The sequence below is a fragment of the Anomalospiza imberbis genome, chromosome 4, assembly GCF_031753505.1.
Source record: "Anomalospiza imberbis isolate Cuckoo-Finch-1a 21T00152 chromosome 4, ASM3175350v1, whole genome shotgun sequence".
NCBI classification, from domain to species: Eukaryota; Metazoa; Chordata; class Aves; order Passeriformes; family Viduidae; genus Anomalospiza; species Anomalospiza imberbis.
In genome coordinates this window covers 46,848,296-46,864,959 of record NC_089684.1, presented here as the reverse complement: position 1 = coordinate 46,864,959, position 16,664 = coordinate 46,848,296, and positions in this window count along the sequence as shown.

The window sequence follows — 16,664 nt, the reverse complement described above, 5'->3', positions numbered from 1 at the left end:
GTGGGGATTAATTGTCCCACACTCCCTTCACACCCCCGCTGTAACTCCCTTTCACAGCACACAAATTTGTAATTAAAACTTCATTTCTACCCTTTCTCTACAGCTCCTAACCAATGTTCCAATCACCAGTGCTGTTTCCCAGGCACAATTCACTTGGGGAAGGCTTCAAGCAAACATGTAAAGGAAAGAAGGGCTGTACATACATAAGGGAAATGTATTTTAAATTTGTGGAAGACAATATGCATTCATTTAGGCTTTGTTTAAAAACTGAAACAAACACACAGCAGCCCTGTGTGCCCTGCTGATATCTGTGCTCAGTCACACAAACCCATCACAGCCACCTTGTTCCCTTGCAGTGGGGCACCATCTGTCCCTTTCTGGACTTCTTAAATAACAATCAGAAGCCTAAGTAATAGCTACTATTTCCACAGTGAGGAAAAAAGCTCCAACTGGTCTGATAATTATGGCTAAATGTTAGATGGGTGATTATTGCCATGGGCAGGGAGAAACACTGGGTCTTTAACCAATACTAATGTCTGTAGGCAGTGTTTTTTTGCTATTTCCATCAACCACCCTGTTTATTTCTCCACAGTCATCTTCAACATAGTACACAAGTGGGAAAGCAGGCATAACACCAGGTCTGGTGGAGACAGGGATAGGCACAGCCAGGGGTGCCCAGGCCTGAGCCTTCCTGGAGTGCCCAACACACAGGCAGGCTGTGTCTGGATGGGGGTCCCCAGTAAGGATTCTCAGGAAAATGACAGCATTTTAGTGCCTTCCCTCATAAGCCAAGCCAGTTGGCATCCTTCTCCACAAAGAGTTCTTATTTCTTTGGCTGCTTCCATTCCAGTGGCAGTTTGGCAAGGAATTTTGTCCAAATGTTCTCCGGTTAACCGAGTTGTGTCAGCTGGCACCAGGCTTGGCAGCTGCCTGAAAGAACCCTGAAAGCTTCACATAATTTCTCTTCCCATCAACTACTTTAAGAACTCTTCCCCACACATATTTACCCCTTTGAATACTAATTAAATTATTGCATATTCCATTTGATGGTGTACTACTTATGGTGTCAGGCAAAGGCATATGGATACTTACCACTGAGGGTGTCAGGCTTACTAGCTGTTTTTTTGAAGCTTTGAGAGATCTTGATGCCATTCACAGCAGCTGAGGGGGTTTCTGAAATTAGGACAGCTTTTCTTTGTGTGTGCTAAAACAATTTCTTACCTAGTCAGAGCGTCACATCTTGTGAAAATGGCAGATGTAAGTTGGACATGGTGCTGCAGCCAGAAAAGCAGGGAACAGCGAGGCCATCAGCAACCTGCCAACATCCAGCACCAACCCAAGTTGTTTCCCTCTTCTCCTTCTTGGTATGCCTTCATTTTCTGCCTGGAATCAGGCTAGGTTAATCTGACCACGTGAATTGGTTCTCACTTAGTAAGAGAAAGCAGCACATTATTGATAGAGAGTTACACAAGTGTCACAAAGCAAGATCAACAATGCTCACTGCACCAAAAGCCATGGGGCACAAGCAAACCTGCCTTTTAAACTCTCTAGACCTCACTAAAGGGACATTTAAGTACACATTTACCATCAAACTTAAAATACTCCCAGTGTGAAATCTTAGACATCATGGTCTGGATTACTTATTATTTATACTTTAACAAATACTTTAAGGTAAAATATAAGTATTGACTGAAAAAAATGAAGCACAACTATATTGTTTCTGCTTTACACATGAGTACCACAAGTGAAATTTGACTTGTGGTAACCACAAACCAGAAAAACCACACCCTGTCTCCAGTCTGTTTTCACTTCCCATGGAAACAATATGACTATACATCTACATCATGCAACTCATCAGAAGTAAGCTTACTTATAAAAAGCGTCCCTGATGAATATAGTCCAAGGAGCTACCATTAGCTGAGGAAAAAAAGGATCAAAACAAACAAACAAAAAGACCAGAACCTAGATGAAATTTCTTTACATTAAATTTCATTTTCTCACATGCTTCAAGACCACCACAAAAAGCTATGGAACAGAAAAATCCAATTAAGTGGTTAACCTCAGTTGGTAAGAGTAGAAAAGAAGTAGAGTGCTCAGGCAAATTACCCAGAGGTATAAATACAGATTGACACTTGACTGCAAAATTATCCAGGATTAGACATGCATGAAACACACCAAAAAAAGGAAAACACATTTGAAGCAGGATGAGAACTTTTACACTCAAGCTAAGCAAATACCATACTTTATACTAAAACAAATGTCCAACTTCAAGTTGTTATTTTCTACTTCAAATTTATAGCCTCACATCCCAGGTTCTACTCACTTCTAGGCACCAGGTATTCTTCTCCCCACATTATTTCTGTTTTCATTTTGCCATTTCACCTACACTTGGCCAGGTCTATCACTTCATAACCCCCCAAGATTACATCTTGCCTTCTCCATTCCTTTCCTTCATGCACATCTCAGGCCAGCAACCACAAACCACACTTGCTGGTTGGTCTGTTTAGTGGAATTATTTCACCTTACTATTTTTTCACCCCTCTGACAGCTCCATTTTTTGGTAGCTATGTGTCCCAACACACAGATGTCATTCGCACAAAGTCCTTTGTGGACAATCTGAATTAAACAAGCAGATGTTTTCCCACTCAGTGCATTCACAGCCCAGCTCCAAAACTCAAGAGGTTAGGAACTTACTGACCTCTGCCTGCAGGCAAGAAAACACACTCCTTCAGACAAACCAAGCAGCCAAGGCACTCCTAAACCAACACTCCTCCTGAAGAGCACCTTGTAGGACTGCCCTTCAAAGCCAAAAAGAAACTGAATGTAGAGCCATAAATAGCTTTTACACACCTGATACTTGTATGAGTCAGTGAAAAGCCACAGCTGCCTCCAATTCTGCAGTGTTTAAAAAAAATCAAAGCCAAATGAGAGACAGCAGGAAGTAGATTTAGAAACTGAGGGTAAAAGAGGGATTTCTGTGAAATGACCTTCACATGAGCTTGCTGTGCTCCCTCTCACCTGGAAGAGGCATTAATGATGTGTTCCATGTGCACCTGGCTTTGATGACCACAGGGATTTGGAAGCTGTTCTGCCCACTAACTTTCTACTGCTTTCTATTAGAACACATTTACACTTGTGCCAAGCAGGGAGCACTCACCTGTCCACCACCTTCTTCCCAGGTGAAATCTGAGTTGAACAGGAGAAAAATGTGCTGTGAGAAACTGGCCCTTCTTCTGGAGCACTCCACCATAGAGATAGAGCAGGAGAGACTGGAAAAGGAAAAGCAAGGTAGAAAATGGAAGAGAAAGGTAATTTCCACTTCTCTTTCTACAGACATACTTTAGGTCTCTATTGATACAAAATTTCCTGTAGCCTCTAGAGGAATGTCTCACAATTCTTCCCTACCTACAAACTCCAGAGCCATGGCACATCATGTTGATAAATATCTATGCAACACAGAATCGAGGAGTAATAATTTAATTGTAACACATTCATAATATAATAGAAGACAGTAGTGTAAATCTACTTGATAAACATACTCTAGGGCCAACTTCAACCCCCCAAATTATTTTAAATTGCTATGTGCCATTTTGTAAACACAACTGTCAGTCTTTATTTCAGTTGCTGTCTTGGTTGAACAGGCAAAGTTGGCAATTAATCATTGGTGTGCCCTAATGTTCTGGAAATCATTGCTAGAGATCTGCACTTCTTATACTTGGCAGTAAAAGAAATGGTTTTCTCTGTAATCAACATGGAAGATTAAGTAAAACATGTTCATCCACAATGTTATGCATCCTGTAGGGGAAAAAAAATCTAATATGGCCTTGACATTGCTGTTCAGGTGTTAGCTGAGCTTCTGAATAAACTTTTCAACAGGGGTCAGAACATTTCCTTAGCAAGGAAATACCAGCAGAGCTTGGAATCCCTTTCCATCATGATACCCATGGAAGAGGACCATCCAAATTCTATTTTTATATATATTACCTTAGCCACAGAGGTGTCTAGTTATGCCAGCACCAATTTTTGTTGTCTCTTACCTTTCAAATTCTTTGAAGATCTCTAAATCAGGGCTGCCGTTTGGTTTTTTACACAAAAGAACAAAAGAGATGTAAAGTTGTTGCAAATAATCTAACACTTCACTCTGTTGCTGTTGTGTCCAGGTCCTTCTGAGGCTTAAAATTTATCAGTAGTAGTTATTAAACATTTATTACATCAGGTCAGAATGCAGACATTCCGAGCTCTGTTGGTATTTCCTTGCTAAGTCTTAGGGTTTAGGGGTTTATTATTCCATTATCTTATATCTCACTGAATTAATTTATAATAGTAAGGGATTATGCCCGAAACTTAATTAGTTCCATTTTCATTGACAGCACTTACTAGCAGGCCCCCAGTTTCTACTCTACAGCTGGTGGATAAAGAAACTACACACTGGGAACTTCAAAGAGAAAACATTCTTAAAACAAAATTCTATCTAACAGCACAGAAAAATAATCAAAATATCATTGAAAAGGTCTGAAGTCTCTTTCTGGGGCAAAGATGCAAAATGAAGCAGTGATTGCAAATTCAGTGTGCTGGTGGGGATCTCTAGAGCCACTAGTAGGAGATTCCAGCTGTCAGTTCCTGGCAGATAGCAGGATCAGTTCCTCTGGGGAAAACAGGCATCACCTCCCAGGAGATGTTCTGCACTGAGCCCACACATGGCATTGGTGAATCTGGTAATGAGCCCGGATCCATCTGAGCCAAAAGAACTGACAGAGAAACAAATGTGCATTTGCTCTAAAGGTACTGTTTGGCCTCTCTATAAAACATGACAATAAATATATGCTGGATCCAAAGAAATCCAACTGATCAGGCTGACACCTCAAAAATGTATAGTCTGCCATGTGTACAGGCTCAGAAGCTATAGGAGGGACTTCTTCCTTTTGGCAATGGAAATAGTTGTGCACACTGCCAGTAACTGGGGAGCACTTCCCCACTGCTACAGGGGTGTTTCAGTTCCTGTATTAGCAGCAAAGATCTGAATACTCCCCTGAAGGTGCTCTGAATGCAAGGAATCAGAAGAAGAAGTCACATTTTGATGGGGAAGATGCATTTACAGTACAGACTTTCACCACACTTAGACCAATATTTCCTCTTACAAGCTGATTAGGCAAGGAATAGAGCCTCATTGTCAAAAAGCAACGTTGTCTGTTGGATGAAGAAGTTTATCAGGCATGGGCATAATGCAACTTATGAAAAAAATTACAAAGTATGGCTTAATGCCCATAGATACTGTACAACAGGCCGTGACTGTATTAGAGATGTATAGGGGATTGTCTTAAAAATAAAATTCTGGAGCAAACTACAGTTTATTAACTTATTTCAAATTAACTGCAACACAGGACATCTGAAAAAGTCTGTATACATGCCAATAACTCTTACTTTTCAGTGCTGATGTAAAAATGGAAGAAAGAAAAAGGCCTCCTTCCCTTACTAAGACTTCATAGATTTCCGAATGCAGTACTGAGGGAGAAAAACTGTGAGAGTCCCAAAAAATGTTAAATCCTGCATGCAGCACAACAGAGTTTATGCAGAATAGTCATAAAGGTGCTTTGTTGTAGCTCTCTACACTCTCACAAAGAACTTCTTTCCTCATTTGAACGTGTAAGTGAATCCTGTATATTTACATGGGGAAGCACAAGCCCACTGTTATTCCCAAATTCACACTCAGCCCAGCTGCATACTGGGGCCTGCATTGCCATGCACTGTTCTTCCACCCTGTTACCTCTAATGACTCAGTACCTCCCTGCAAACACTTCCTGCAGTCTTCCTCTTTCCCAACTGATTTTACCACAAATACTTTCCTCAACAGCTGCACAAATGATTCTGTGCCACGCTACACTGAGGAGTTGGGAGTTTTCACAGACTCTGACCTTTCCTGGGTCTTTTGTATTACAGCATGGAAACATAGGTCTCAGTTTCAAGTGTCTAATTGCCAATATCTACAAGTGCAGTTGAGAGGTTCAGTTGTATCTGTAACATCTGATATTCTGAGTGTATTTTATTTAAGGCTTGAGAGCACTTCACATGTCAACAGATGGCAGCAGATATTCTTTGGAGAAAAAATCCCAACCCAGTAATTCTATTTCTTTTAGAGGCTTGTCTTGCCATTTATTGAGGTAGAGTTTGAATGTAGGGGCTGGAATGAAATGAAATGAAAAAAAACTTCAGCAGCTGCAAAAGACTAACAGTGGATGGATTTGCTTTGTTCATCAAGAAAGCTTTGGTTAATTACAGATGTGTTTCATGCAGGACATTCAGATTTCATAATCCATGTACTGTATGTAGGCACAAAACTACTCTTCATACCATATCCTGCAAAAGAAATTGCCTTAGTGAATGGGAAAGGCTTCACTTCCACACTCTGCAGATGAGGTTACTACCATTGTAGGATCATACCTTGGAATACAGGCTCCAAGTAATTTTCATTATTTAGATCTCAACTGGCCTCAAGAGAGTTTTGATGTCCACAAATAATAGTAAATCCATATGGATTTTGTGGATACTTACAAGATGTGGAAGGGGCAGATAATATCAATAACATTGTTTTCCTTATAATGAAGATCATATATATTGGAAAGGCAGAAAATACAACTTGACTCAAATATGCCAACTTATATCAACTCACTAAACCTTGACTTGACTTCAGCAACAGAGCCATTTCAGTACTGGTGGGGATTCTTTTCTTTTAACTTTTTTGTGAAGGGGCAACACAATTTACGCCGCAAAGTGAACTGAATTCCTACTCCCAGAGAACTTAAAGTAGTGGAAGGAATTACAGCTGCTTCAACAGTGCATGCTCACCATCCTTCATTGCACACACATACAGGGGACATCAGGCTATGACGTGCTTTTAACATTTTCTGAAGCAAATCTTCAGTAGGAGAGATATATGTCTTGGTAGGTGGACAGAGCGATTACTGGTAGTATTCAAAACCAAATTGCATTTCATACATACCCCTTTTTGTCTTCATTCAATTCTAGCATTCTAAAAAAATAACAATTCAAGCCTTTTCCAGTATGAGCACTCTGTTCCCTTTGAGAATGTGCATAAAATGGAAGAGAGAAGAAAAAAGTAAAAACTAGTTATCTGGGGAAACATTAATGCATTTAGCAGCAGTGGTTATTGTTCAAACACAGATTCTGCTGCATACCATTATGTAAAATAATAATATCATTTTCCACTAGAAGATGGCCCCATGTTCTCTGCTGGCCTGACAGGGCAGGATCCCAGGATCTCAGGATCTCAGGAACTTGCCAGCCATCTGTCATATGAGACCTTATGAAGTGCAAATATAGCTTGTGCCTGGGGAAAGGGGTTGCTCCGTGTTTGTACTTGTTGTGACAAGGAAATCTCAATTCAAATAAATCTTTTGCACTCTTCCATTGCACTGGTGGGGTGAGATGGGGGAGTGAGCAAGTGGCTGCATGGCACTTACTTGCCAGGTGGTGTTAACCCACGACAGTCCACATTTAATACTCTCCTTTCATACCCCTCATTTATTCTTTCCAGTTCTGAAACACATAGAGATTGACTGTTGTGGGAGGAAAATGTTGTCAGACCAGTATCAGTTGGAAACAAGTCACAAGAAACCACGAAATTCTTCTTCAATATGTAACACTTACCAAAGGCATCAAAGCTGAATTTTGTATTTGTTTAGAGTCAGATCTGCATTAGTGATGTGATCCATACAATGAAGCAATGCCACATCAATGCTGTGGCAAACACTAAAATATGGAAGGGGGAAGTTGTCCAAAGCAGCCAGGGCAGTTTCTTTTGAACTTTCAAAATTCCCACTTCCCCTGGAAGTGGGAACCGCTGGCTCTCACTCAGACAAAGAAGTGAATTCTGGTTATGACTGGTCACAACTGCTCTTGTACAATTACTCTGGTTCATAGGCAGATTCCTGACTGGAATCCTCACATCCAACCAGTGATTTCCCAAGCTCAGCCTGAGCGCAAGTGAACTACTGCCAGTTGCAGATGTTTAACGCTGTCCGTCCTCCCAACAGTCTCAGTTTCAGAAATGCTGCTGTAAGCCTGCTATTTCAGGCCATGTGGTGCTTTACATAATTCATTAATTTGCTAAAATACAGCACATATTTTCTGTAAGCTCTGCTTTAGTGTCCTGCAGAAGGTTAAGGCACAGAGATTAACATTCAAGTATGCATGTGGACAACACCCAGCTCTCCACTTGGAGTAGACAAAAGCTCTGTGAATAACTAGTAATTCTATTAGTATGGAATCACACTGCCTATTCCTGAAAATGATCAATAAAGAGGAGATACATCAGTGTCTGCATCTGGAACTCACCGTTGTCAATGTTTCCAAGAACAGTCCCACCCTTTCTCCCAAAGTGTGTTGGAAAATGTAGAGAGGTAAACAGCTATCCTGAGGTGACAGAATGGCAAAATCCTGAATGACAACAGATGCCTTATTTACTTGTAAAACCATTTAAAAGGTTTTGTGTACTTTTAGCATAGAGATTTCTTCCTCCTTCCCCATCCCTCTTCTATAAATCGAGTAATTGAGTATAGCAGGAGTGATTTTGAGCCCAGGATAATGGAATGAGTGTGTGAGAGGAAGAAAACTTCACAGACTCGGAAGAAATGGTGAAGTACCAAGGCAGATATTAATATTTTTGAAAAAGGATAACAGTAGTTAGTATAAGTTAAAATAAGAAATATCATTGTGACAGAAGAAATGAATTCTTATGTTTCAGACTCCTTCATTTTTTCTGCTGAGTTGTCCTGTTAAATTTTGGGAACCTTTCACAGCCAGTTTATTTTATTGTTCTGTTAAGTTTATGGAATTTTTTTAAAGCAGTGATTCAAACAGCTTTTAAAACTTCCTTAAGTAGTGCATCAAGTACATTTCCTAAGATTAACAAACATTCTCTGCTATGAGTTAGGCACTACTGAAGGTTTATTTGCAAATTCACCCTAAAATGTTCTTTAGAAAGTTTCAGACAGAAAGATTAAACAAAGCCTGTATGAAACCAAGCATGAAGTGATGTGGTGCCTGTGTGCTGTAAAGTTGTGCATGGTTCTGGAAATCAAAAAGACCCTATTTAGCAGTGAAAATGGAGGTATTTGAGCAAGGAACAGCAGTTGTGAGAAATAAAGGTCCGGCCTTTAGTGGGGTAGAGAGAAGAGGATGAGGAATCCTCCTTTTTTTTCCTATCATTGAGGAAAATACTGTGTCAAAAAAGAATGTGGTTACCTTGTTTCTCTAGAATAGCACCTGATACTTTAAATTCTACATATATGTATCGATTACCAGGTTGACTTCAACATCCAAGGCAAACTTATCCATGTCAGAGTTCCAGTGAGGAGCACCAAAGAGAGGTACATGCACAGCTAAAGATTTGCTGCCTACATCCCTGTTACAACAGAATCTGCCTGGGAACTTCCTCTTGGTAGGGAGAAAATTGTTTGTTCCACCTGAGCTGACTCTGGCATGTTTTAGGGAGCGAGCACACAGCTAAGCAGGCCCTTGATCTGGCAGGCAGCCAGGAAAATCACCTGTAGGATCTGCAGCATCCGTGTCTGCTCCTGCTTCACAGAACCCTTGGCAAATAATCCTGGAAAGAACTTTATTTCCTTTGCTCCAAACCTGAACATTTCCTCATTCAAAAGCTTGCTTTAGAGGAGAAGAGTTTCAAGATGTAAAAACTCCAAGATTATTTTCACAAAGCCATTTGCTACTATAGCAGTGACTTCCAAATCAAGTCTTTATTATGAATTCCATCTCTCAATTATACCAACTACAACCAAAATTCCCTGCCAAAGCTCAGAAATACATTAGACATGGCTTGAATACTGAGGTCTGAGTGGATTGCTGTTGGCTTTTGCTTTTTCAAGAAGCTAATAGTACCACATTTCTTATTGTTCTGTGCTCTGATAGAATATGCCATGATCTGTCTCCAGTCACCATCACTGACTTCACTTCCTATGCTCACCGAGGTTGCGCAGACTCCAGTTTTGGTTTCAGCCTGTCTTGCCCAAATTCAAAAGGATGCAAAACACTCCAAGGAGCCCATGTTTCTGCATGCCCAAGAAGCCCCTGCTCCTGTGTAGCAGCTTTGCCTTTCACACTCAGAGACAACAATCTGTGTGAAATCACACTCCTCTGTTCTGAAGCACCAAAACTCCAGAGCTGTGGCGGTGGAGCTCAGGGAAGCCCCAGGCACCTGCTGCCCCAAGGAAGCTCCAGTGCATTTCCAACCCAGCTTTTCTGGTTCTTTATTCCACAGCTTTGCATTTTCATTGCTTTTCACAGGCTGGTGACTCCATCTGACAAAATACAAGCATCCTGTTATGACTCACTTTATGTATATTTTATTCTCATTGATTTTTACTTTGTCCTTCATCCTTCTCTTTCCAAAGGGCCTTCCTTTCAATATCCACTCATCTGTTTTCCTTTCATGACACATTTCTCTTTCATTCCTGACATCCATCTTTCTGGCACTTCTGGCACTGATTGCTTTTTCCTTCTGATTTTAGCATTCCTAGATATTGGTCTCCCTACACTCATGATACTTCTGTGGTTCCATGGTTTCCAATAGACCTCAGTAGTTTTTTATTTTTAAATGAAGCAACATTCTCCTGAATTTTCTTTCATTTTTCCCTGATGAAAAGCTGACCTGAATTCCTTCATGTGATTAAGAAATTTGTGCCCACCTTCACTCTAAGCACAGATGTATTTTTATTGAGTAGCATACAGAGCATGTTGTTTGGCTGGGTGGGAACTGTCATGAGAAGAAGGAAAATTGAATGAAAATTCTTCCAGTTGAGTTCCAGACATAATAAATCTTTATTTTAGCCCTGATTTGCAACTGAAATGTTCATCTGTATTAAGCATTTGCTCAGCTGCAAAAATCTGTAAGCCATGTTAGATATTTCCAGTTGCTGCTGAAACTGAGAACAACATTTCTGAGAAAATGACAGGAGGCGAAAAACCAAATTTGAGTGTGTTCCTAATTTTCCCTCCCAGAAAACACATCATGAGGGAAAAACAATACCAAAATGAAATGTTGACATATCCAGTATTAGCAATTTATTCCTGATCCACTTTCTGCTTTTCCATGCTAAGCTGGTTTTGCTCTGTTTAGGTAAACCTGGACGCTTCAAATGTGTAGGAAAAGTGACTGCTCTGGGACAATCCAAGAAAACACAGCCATACTTGTGGTTTTGTTCTTCCCACAAACAGGAAACATATTTTCATCTAAGTAGATAATGCCTTTCAGTTAACATTAAGTGGAGCCCTCAGGAGTAGAAATAATATTCTATACATCATGAAATTATGGAAAGAGCAATCCAAAACAGATGTGAACAGCATAGCTAAGAATACAGTTTTAAATGAAGCTTCAGGTCCCTGGGTTTTAAGGTCAAAATTAAGTCTTCTAAAACTTTCATTTCTATTTTCCTTTCAAATCAACACTGAAATCAATATGCGATTTCTGAGAGTTTGGCATAAAAAGTTTTTTTGAGGAAAACCATCAGCTCAGCTCAGCTTAACAGCTTATCATTCTCCAGAAGGAGCAAATAAGGCTGAAGATAAGCAGAAAAATTCAGAAGCACACAGGTTTGGATCTCATTTTTTAGGAATTGTATGAATCTAGTATGGAACATGGATGATAATGAGCTGTTAGTTTGACACAATGTGAGTTTTTTGTGCTCAGTAATGAATATTACTTGCAATGCCCAAGGAATCAGTTGGGCTTAAAATTAACGGGTTCTTGCCAGACTCAGAAATACCTGGGGTTGAAGAAACACAGATAATGAACAGATTAAGTATCCCAGATTTCTCCTTAGGTGCTTTTTGTTCAGGACTTCTCTTTGAGTCCAATAAACAATTTTTATTGAAAAATCAGTATTTATCCTTTATAAATTTCATCTGTGGGCTCCTGATGGGAGAGGCTGTTACATGAGGCTGTTGGTGATATGAAACAAGAGGCTGTAATATTTTTCAGCATCTGTTGATAGAACTTCTCCTCATTAGACCTCCCGTGTGAGAAATGTCTTTGTAGCTTCCTTACAGCATGGCTGGTATTAATTGATATTACAGCAGTAAGTGAAGAGAGTATATTACCAGGAAGCAAAAAATGTTTGAAAAACCACATTTTGTGAGCAGATTTAAATGGCCAGAGGAAACATCCAAGAGAGGCAGTGGCTTTTCCAGGTTGCCCAGCAGGTCAGTGCATTTTGAGAGCACGGGTGTCCTGTCACCAGCAGTTGGAGTGTGCACCCCACGAGTTCTGCCTGTCTCCTCTTTATTTATTGGAGATTTGGTCCTGTTAGGCCTCCAGCTGGTTTCCATACTTCTCCCAAATACAATTAAGTTGGAAAGTTGACCTTGTAACGGCAAATCATTTTTATGTGCTAGGCAGCATAAAGATGTGCAGCAAAATTCCTGCATTTCCTCCTGCAATAGGCATTGATTCCCAGACTGAGGGAAAGCTGGCAAACTCATTTATTTAGTGTGAATGTTATGTGAGAGTATAAATACTATTCTGTGTATTTCTTTTTGTGCAAAATCAGGCAGGGGGGAGGAAGAAAAGGCAATCAGAGAGATTACAGTCCTTCGTGTGGGGATAATGCAACTCATTCCCCTTATCATTTTTTCACTGACAGGCTACTGTTTCCCGAAAGGTTTGATTAGGCTTTTAATTACCTTGAGCTGGAAATGATGTGACCTCTAATTAAGTTTAATTTTGTTCCTTCTGGCAGTATAATAATGAATGTATTCAAATGAGACTCGCAGATCAACACACCCAAGCAAGTTAGCAGCTAACAATGAAGTTTGTCAATAGATGTGAAAAGGGTTTTAAAAGGAAAGTCTTTAGCCTCAAAATTCATCTGGTTTTGTGAGCAGAAATTACTGAGGCAAGTTCCCATCATGTCTGTATGGCTGTACTTGGCCCAGATTACTGCAACTCCCCAATTAATATCAGCTCAGTACCTCACAGGCTGGCCAAGTTGTAGTGTTCACTAATGTGTGTCTTTGTGTCAACTCTTTTTATGGTAGTGATTACTGTTTGTTTCATGAGGGCACCCAAGCATCCCAGATTATAGGATGCTCCCAGGATCCTGAGCACAGGATTTAATGGCAGAATTGATTGCAAAGTTATACCAAACAAGTCTAAAATCAAGATGGATCTTGCTTCTGAATGAGATTCGAAGGAATGAAATTGTATGGGTGATGAAGACTGACTTTTCCAGAACCACAAATGAAACCTGCAGCAGTAGCAGGAGAAAAAGAACTTTAAAATGCCACAGGAACATAGGATTTCTGAAGTACAATATCATTCTTCCTTTTCTCATTTCTATTTAAGAAGTCCCTAAGTTGTGTCAGGCAGGAAGAATGTTTTTAAAAGCTCATATACAGCATTAAAAGATAGATATTCCACAGCTATTAATGTTGCCACAATAACTATGTTGATGAATGTTATTTTAAATGTGATGTTTGAAGTGAGTGAAATTAAAGAAAAAAAAAATTCAAAGGTGGGCCCTTTGCAGATTCTTTTAAACTCCATTTTTATTTTTTTCCCTGAAGAATTTTACTTTTACTGACTTGCATGGACAAATGGTTTCTGTGGGAAAAGTAGTGCAAAGGATTGGTGCTGTCACTGCAAAGTTCTACAAAATGTTTGGTAGAAAAAATCCATAGGTTTTAGCTTCTTGCTGGTGGGTTGTTTTTTAATGTGGAAAATTCTCTTCAGTTAAACTCTTGCAGGAGTTACGGGGGCCATAGAAACAGATTCAGTTAGGTTGGAACAAACCATTAGGACTGGAAGTGCAGCACTACCAAGGCCACCCCTCAGCCCTGTCCCAAGTGCCACATCTACACTTCCTTTAAATCCCTCTGGGAGCACTGACTCCACCCCTGACCCCTGGGCAGCCTGTTCCAGGGTCTGACCAACCTTTCCTTGAAGAAATTTTCCAAATAACTTAAACCTCCACAGACAGAACCTGGATCTCCTAATTCTTTCAGAATCCTGAATCTGTTAGAATCTTCTTGTGGGAAGACCCCATAAGGAAAATCTCCTTCCTACAAAGTGGCTGTAAAGAAAAGAAAGGTGACTGGAAACAGCACTCTGTAAAAAATGGCTGGAAGGGATTCTACAGTAAAGGAAAAAATACAATAAAGAGGGTAGGCAGAATAGGCTGAAATGGGAATGAACTGACAGGTGAGGAAAAAGCAAAAACCTGTTTCTGAGGAAGTAAAAATGGAAAGCAAATGGAGAAATGTTAAAAGGAAAGAGCAATCCAAACAGCAGCCCTTGTGAAGGAAAGCCTGAGAAATAGAAATTAATGCTAGTTGGTGTCTGTGGACTTGAAGAGTGGAGACAGATTATGGAATGAATTGGTATTTCTGCAGATTTTTTCAGTTGTATTTAGTTATCACTTGTCCTTACTTACCCTGAGTCATAAAAGACTGACAGAAGAACATCAGTCCTCTGGGACTCCCATATGTTGGGTATGTTCAACCAATTTAACAACTGTCTAGCAAGTGAGAAAACAATCTTATTTTGAGCAGAACAAAGGAGTCATTAATCCATACTGCCAGTGGAAAAAGAAGTCATATTTATAAAGCTGGGCACATTTGGTTGATTTAATTTGAATTATGTATTTATGAACTTTCCTATTTTGGAGCTACTTTTAATAAAGTTAGTAAAACAAGAATGTTGTTATGTCAATATCAAGAATATTTTCTCTGCCTATCAAAACAAAAGGACAATTGCTAAAGCACGGCTTGTTGCATAAAATGTCAAATCTAATGTGATCATATTTACATAATGTTGGAATTCTGTTAATCATACAGAAGCTTGAAAGCTTTTAACAATTACCCCACCATGCCAGACAACATAACTTACCTAAGGCTACATTTTCTTTCTTCTATTAGATATTTAGTTTACTCCTTCACTGATTTTCTAAAAGCTTTTTACTGTAACATTTGACTTCTGGTTATTCAGGGTAAACTATTGTGTGCTGAATTATTTATCTTTTTTTTCTGGATGTCATCTAGACACCTGCAATGTATAGACCTGGATTGTGGAGACAACATGCTAATAGAATTCTTTCTGTCTTTTAACATAAATTCAGAGTTCAGGAATATGGAAAATATTTGTCATTTAATAGAGTTACACTGCTTGTGTCATGTCTCATTTTGCTTGCTGGAGTAGAACACTGCTGAAAGTAGCACAAAGTATTTAAAATGTCACTTCTTTGTAAGCTGACTGGTTATTTTTAAAGGAAACAGAAGTCGTGTCTATTGGTACCTTTGATTAAACATTCCAGAACCTGTTGGGGATAAATCTTGCAAAAACATCACAAAGTTCAGTGTTTTTCCATGGAAAGTGAAAGGGACATTTGAGTTTTGGAAAGGAAACTTTAGGCACACACAAACAGAGGAAAAATTAATTTTGTGTTAAAGGATAATGTTTATGGGCAGGCAATGAACATTAAAGATTCATCTTAGCTGTAATCATTTTAGAGTCAAGAAAATCTAATTGCCTTTAAAAAGGATCATGTTAGCAATTTATTAGTATTGAGATTTTTGGCCTTGAGTTTGTGAAGAGCCTAAAGTAGAGGCATAAAGACAATTTTCAAGACCATGTCTTTCAACAGTGTCTTTTGCAACAGTATTTTTTTAGCAACTGTAGCTTTTGGATCAACAGTCTGGTATAAGTTTCTGATTTTATAAATGAACATGAAAAACTGTTTGTGCATCTTGAATATTTGAAAACTCATTCCACTTCTTTAAAGTTTAAAAGAACCCAGTCAGCTCAAAATGCCAGGACATCTGATTTCTGGTGATGCTATCTTAAATCAGGTAAATGTGTCAAGTTTGTAGTTAATTATGGAAAATAAAAAAGAAAATTAATCAGGGAAATCATTGAAACAAGGAATTCGTTTCCAGCAGCTTTAGATAGGCACTGAATATCTTTAAAGCAATGGAAACATATTTGCTGCCTCACAACAGAAATGTGGATCTACCTTTTTTCCCAGTTAACTGAAAACATTCAAAGGCTCCCCTGAGAGCTGAGAGAGAAGGGACACAGCCCTGCTGAAGGCCATTCAGAATTTATGTGCTGCAGTGCTCTCTAGAGGTCCTTTTCTTCCTCCAGTGGCTGTAGAGGAGTCCAGGAGAAGCTGACTGAAATGCCTCAGCTTGAGGCCTCCAATTATATGGGAAGAGAGGGGAAAAACCAAGGGAAAGAAATTGTGCTACAACTATTATACAAATATATATATGTATCTGTGTGTGTGTATATATATATATATATATATATATTTATATCTATATATGGTTACTTTTTCAAACGCTCTGTAAGTTTGTGCTTATTTTTTCCTCGTAAAAACTTTGAAAAAAAAAAAGCACCAAAGTTAAAGCATTGTTTCAGCAGAACACCTGAGGTGAAACAGCAGGCTATTTAATTTTTCTCAAAAATTAGACAGGTTTTCCTCTATGTCCCATTCTTTCCCAGCATTCTGAAAACAGTAATTTAATTATTTCAGGTGTCATTCTGATGTTATTGAACACTGAATTTTTTCTGTTTTTTCCCTTCAAACAGTGGGCTGTGAATGCAGCAAAGTTCCTTTTTCTACCACAAGTAAATC